This window comes from Portunus trituberculatus, chromosome 45, assembly GCF_017591435.1.
Source record: "Portunus trituberculatus isolate SZX2019 chromosome 45, ASM1759143v1, whole genome shotgun sequence".
Lineage (NCBI taxonomy): Eukaryota > Metazoa > Arthropoda > Malacostraca > Decapoda > Portunidae > Portunus > Portunus trituberculatus.
The window spans coordinates 5,781,176-5,787,479 of NC_059299.1; positions in this window are offsets into that span (position 1 = coordinate 5,781,176).

A 6,304-nucleotide genomic window follows, 5' to 3' on the forward strand; every position below is an offset into this window, starting at 1 on the left:
GTAGTAACGGTAGTAGTAGTAGTAGTAGTAGTAGTAGTAGTAGTAGTAGTAGTAGTAGTAGTAGTAGTAGTAGTAATAGTAGTAGTAGAATGAATGCACGTGATTACACTACGATTGCCTGAAAATAGGTTGCTTAAATGAGAGAGAGAGAGAGAGAGAGAGAGAGAGAGAGAGAGAGAGAGAGAGAGAGAGAGAGAGAGAGAGAGAGAGAGAGATGATAACTATCGGGAAACTGTCTAATGACGTTGATAATCAGGAAATAAACACTTACCTGCATCCTCTGGCCAGTGAATACCTGTCGCTTATTAACAGGTAACCGGAAGAGACCAGGTGTGGGGACAGGGGAGGGGTAGCCACATGACGTCTTTACCTGGTCACTTACCTGTCTAATTACCTGACTGGAAAACCGAGGAGCTGATTACTTTTTTAACTATTTTTTTTTTACACCTTATGAATTTTTTTTGGGGACGTCTAAGTATCAGGTTCTTCTTGGCAATGACCTGGAAAAATGAATAAAAAGCATCATTTTTAGATACGTGACACAAAATAAGGTTATTTTTTAAACAGTTTTATTTTCTACATTGACTTAAGCATTATTTTTTATTCAATTTGTTTATCTTTTACTCCTATTTTTATTTTCACTAATTCAGCGGCGAGTGATTAAGTATTCTATTTACCTTTTACAAGCACGTGGAAATGTAATGAAAACTAACCATCTTCTTACCTGTCTCTCAGTTAATTATTCCATGTAATCTTTCTAATTCCGTGAAATGTAAAGAATAGAACATAATCACATACATACAATAAAAAACACACACACACACACACACACACACACGACATATCTAGTTTTTAATAAAGGTAAAGTGTTATCCAGGTATGAGTGCGGATTAATTAGCATAGTTACCTGACTGACATGTTGGAAATCTAGACGGCGATGATGCGACCTTTACAGAATTCAATTAAAGGGTTACCTGATGATGTTCATGAGAGGGGGAAGGGGAAAGGAGAGATGAGTGTAGGTGAGGATTATGAGAGGGCGCTGCAGGGGAGAGAAAGAGAGAGAGAGAGAGAGAGAGAGAGAGAGAGAGAGAGAGAGAGAGAGAGAGAGAGAAAGTGTGTGTGTGTGTGTGTGTGTGTGTGTGTGTGTGTGTGTATTTACGTATTATAAGTAGTAGTAACAGTAGTGGTAGTAGTAGTAGTAGTAGTAGTAGTAGTAGTAGTAGTAGTAGTAGTAGTAGTAGTAGTAGTAGTAGTAGTAGTAGTAGTAGTAATAGTAGGAGGAGGAGAAGGAGAAGGAGCATGAGGAATAAAAAAAGAAAGAGGAATAAGAAGAGAAAGAGGAGGAGGAGGCGGATTAGGAGGAGGAGGAGGAAGTGTGTTTATGTGCGTGATGTATATGGGTAAGGAAGCCCCGAGAGAGAGAGAGAGAGAGAGAGAGAGAGAGAGAGAGAGAGAGAGTACATGTTTCTTTCAGTTCTCTCAGTTCTTCATGTTTCATCCTCCTAACCACTGCACACGTAAGTAAGCATATCTAACTTTCTGAAATGCACCAATTGATAGCACTTCCGAAAATACCTTTAGGAAATATTTAGCTCTGTAACTCTTAATGAAGCTTGAACTTATTATAGAACTTAGACATAATTTAACTCAGCAGAAATTGAACCACTTGATTAAAAAACTTACATATTAAACATTCCATCACTTATTCTGCTTTTTTTTTCAATGTCAGGAAGTTTTGTGAAAGGAAAAAGCAGAAAAAAATCGCGTTCATAATGTTATATCCCAAACGAAAATAACCATTGTGTCGTCTTTGGTAAAATATTGTTCACATTTTATAACATCATTTCATCAAGGGAAAAAAAAATGTTAGCAAAAATCCCTTACATAATGTCATCCCCTTAAGGAAAAGAAGACTAGGTAAACTTTTATGAATTACCGAACTAAAAGATGTATTCAATTTCACAATATTTCATTAACCCTTTCAGTACTGGGACGCATTTTTACCTTGAGATTTATGTACGATTAGACCATTTTATTGACATTAGGAAGGTTCTATTTAGGTCAGCCTTCACTATTTTAATCCCTTCATTACTGGGGCGCATTTTTACCTTAAGATTTGTGTACGATTAGACCATTTAATTGACATTAGGAAGGGTCTATTTAGATCAAAATGTTAATGGCCACAGTCTTGACTATTTTAATCCCAACTGGGACGCATTTTTACCTTAAGATTTGTATGCGATTAAACCATTTTAATGGCATTAGGAAGAGTCTATGGAGGCCAGAAGATTAATAGTCACAGTCTTTACTATTTTAATCCCATCAGTGCTGGGACACATTTTACCTTAAGGTTTGTGTATGATTAGGCCATTTTATTGAAATTAGGATGGGTGTATTTAGGTCAAAAGATTAATGGCCACAGTTTTCACTATTTCAATCCCCCCACATAAATTTCTGAAGTTGTATAAAATCACCAAATAGTGAATAGAATGAATATGAAAAACTCATCACGGTACTGAAGAGGTTAAGCTAAAGAGCCACAAGAACAAAGAAACTAAGCACAAACACTAAGACTATTGCAATGTCACTCATAATACATCACCCCCATAGAAAGGTAATAATTAATAACACCAACAGTAATAATAACAATAACAGACAATACAATACAGTTAGTGAACAAAAGGAAGCTTGCCCCTGATAATCCATATATTTCAAGGACACTCACCAGAATTCAAGAGATAAGCTTACACAGTATCTTCCCTTCACACACACACACACACACACACACACACACACACACACACACACACTCAACGAATAAGTCTCCAATGCACATCCTCACTTCCTCTTGTCCGCATGCCCTCCTTCATTCCCTCCTCTTATCGTTGTCACTCTTCCCCTCTTCCTTTCCTCCCCTTCCTTTGCTCCCCTCATGTTTTCATTCTCTCTTGGATTCTTACCTTCATTTTCCTCTCTCTCTCTCTCTCTCTCTCTCTCTCTCTCTCTCTCTCTCTCTCTCTCTCTCTCTCTCTCTCTCTCTCTCTCTCTCTCTCTCTCTCTCTCTCTCTCTCTCTCTCTCTCTCTCTCTCTCTCTCTCTCTCTCTCTCTCTCTCTCTCTCTCTCTCTCTCTCTCTCTCTCTCTCTCTCTCTCTCTCTCTCTCTCTCTCTCTCTCTCTCTCTCTCTCTCTCTCTCTCTCTCTCTCTCTCTCTCTCTCTCTCGGTCTCAGTCTCTCTCTCTCTCTCTACTTCTGCCTGGTGTCACGGCCTGCAGGATGAGGGCATTATTGGCCTTCCCGTAGCAGTCCGCATCAATACCTGGGTAAAAGCTTGCCGTACAGTTTCCTCAGCGCTCCACAGTATGCTCCCAAACGTTCCATCAAAGACCCGATATTGCCATCCGCATCACGGGGGAGGTGGACGGGGTTAGTGGACGTTGATGGAAGGATTGGTGGAGGTAAATGGATGTGCTGTGTCATTGGGGAAAAGTAGGAGGACGATGAGGGAATGGCTCGTGTCTTGGGGGTATAGTAATGTAATAGGTCGGTTTCACTGTATTTTGTGGAAAGAAGGACTGGATGAGTGGGTTAGTTAAGGGAAGGATGGATGGTTAGGTGGAGTGTAGCAGTGGAGTTGTGGCACTGAAGGAATTTTGGGTTAAGTGGATAGAAACACGAGAAATGGATGAACTTAAAAACGGATGTGGATAGAAGAGGTGGAAGAAGAATAGATTGGAAGAGAGTGATTGAAGAAAAAACATCAAAATAAAGGAAGGATTCGCAAGTTGACAGGAACATGAGAAATAAATGAATTAAAGTAGATATATTGATAGAAGAAACTGTGGAGAGTCAGACTGGAAGAAAATTAATAAAAAAACATGAATAGGAAAATGAAGGAAAGATGAAAAATAAAGGCAAAAGGAATTTAATTTAGAAGAAACACATGAAAGTAGCTTACAGAGGAATAAACAGAAGAGGAAGAGGAGGAATTGAATGAATGGCAGTGAATAGAGAGAGAAGGAAGACGTGAAATACAGAACAGATGATTAGAGAGACAGGAAGGAAGATGGAAGGATGCAAGTGGATGAGTATGAAGGATTAAGGAAGGAAGGAGAGGAAGAATAGAGAGAAGGAGGAGAAAGAGATGGAATTATGTAAATGAATAAGCGCAAGGCATAAATGAAGGAAGGAGGAAGAGGAGATAAGTGGATAAAACAAAGATAGGAAATGCAAGAATGAAAGAGAAAAAGAAAACACGACGAAGGAAAAACAGGAAGAGAAAACAAAGTTGATAGAAACAATACACAATAAACGGGGAAACAGAGACGAGACGAGAAACAATGGAGGAGAAAATTAACAAGAGAGACAGAGAGAGAGAGAGAGAGAGAGAGAGAGAGAGAGAGAGAGAGAGAGAGAGAGACTGGTATGTTATGGTTGGGAGAGTAGGAAAGAGGGGAGGGAGAGCAGGAGAGAGTAGGGAGATTAAGGAACAGAGAGGGAGAGAGAAAGAGGTAAGGATAAGAGGGAAGATGAGTCAGATTAAGGGAGGGAGGGAGGAAAGGAGGGAGGAGAGGAACGGCAAGGAGGAGGAAGACGCGAGGAACAAGGTGAGAGAGAGAGAGAGAGAGAGAGAGAGAGAGAGAGAGAGAGAGAGAGAGAGAGAGAGAGAGAGAGGACTTTATGATGGAAGGGAAAGAGTCGTGTGAGAGAGAGAGGGAAAGGAATGCATGCAAACTTATTATGTAGAGAGAGACGAAGTGAACAAGCCAGAGAGAGAGAGAGAGAGAGAGAGAGAGAGAGAGAGAGAGCCCTACTTGATTGATCTACGAACGAGGGCAAATAGTTATCACAGAAAAACAGCGTGTAGGGGAGGAGGAGGAGGAGGAGGAGGAGGAGGAGGAGGAACATTTAATTAGAGTAATTAATAGCCTTCATGCACCTCTCATACTTTTTTATGCATTTTGGCTTGATTTACGTGACAGACTAATAGGCAGTTGAACACACACACACACACACACACACACACACACACACACACACACACACACACACACACACACACACACACACACACACACACACACGATAAGACACATTACCTCACATATTCATAGTTAGGACAGTGTTGCTGAGAGAGAGAGAGAGAGAGAGAGAGAGAGAGAGAGAGAGAGAGAGAGAGAGAAAATACAGTACCAAGATTAAGAGATGAGGAGAGACAAGAAAATAGAAAAAAAAACATTCTTATTTACTTTTCTTCCTCAGCTGATCAGAAAACACGTGACCTTCTTGGCATATGAATAGTCTCCATTGTACTTTGACCCTTAACACCCGAGGGAAAAACGTCCATTATTGCGCAGACTAGAAATCTAATATTATTTTTTGCGTTACCTTTCCTTTTCTTTTCGTTTTCTTATTCTCATACTTCGTAAATAAAACAAAACGATAATTTTCTCATAGTTTCGCTCTATTTTTTTTCAAACTTCACTTGCGATATAAACTGCCATGCGTTCTTTATTGATTTAGAGAGAGAGAGAGAGAGAGAGAGAGAGAGAGAGAGAGAGAGAGAGAGAGAGAGAATTCTGGTATTGACTCTTGTGGTGTCTCTAAAAACAAGTGATTGAGAAAGTGATACAGTTCAGTTACCTCTTGAGCCACCTCCCGTTTTCTTTTCTCTTTTTTTCTCTCTCTTATTTTTTTCTTTTATGCCGCGGGAATGTTTAGGTGTCTTGGATCTGCTTCTATCTTTGTTTCTCCCGTCTCTCTCTCTCTCTCTCTCTCTCTCTCTCTCTCTCTCTCTCTCATTCAATACTATCTTTCCTTTGCTTTCCTCCCCTTACACTCAAACTCCTTCCCCTCTTCCCTCTTGTCCAAGCATTCCCCTCTCACTCTTCTCTTCTTCCACCCCTCCACTGCACTCCACAGTCCTCCATTTCCTTTCTCCCCTCACCTCGTCTCCTCCTCCACCTCCCCAGCGCCTCCATAACGCCCTCCACTCGCTGCCGAGAAGAGAAAAGGACTTCATCTCACCGTCTCTACAGGGGAGCAGCGCAGCGTCCTCCCTCCTTGGTAGCTGGGGAGGCACTGGGGTGTGTTGGGTAGGGGGTTGTGTCTTTATATTATGGTGCGAGTGCTCTTGTATTTGTGTTATAGAGAGAGAGAGAGAGAGAGAGAGAGAGAGAGAGAGAGAGAGAGAGAGAGAGAGAGGTGGGCAGATGATTTTCTGGAAAGCAATGTACTGGAATGGTTCTCAGATCACACACACTCACACACACACACACACACACACACACACACACACACACACA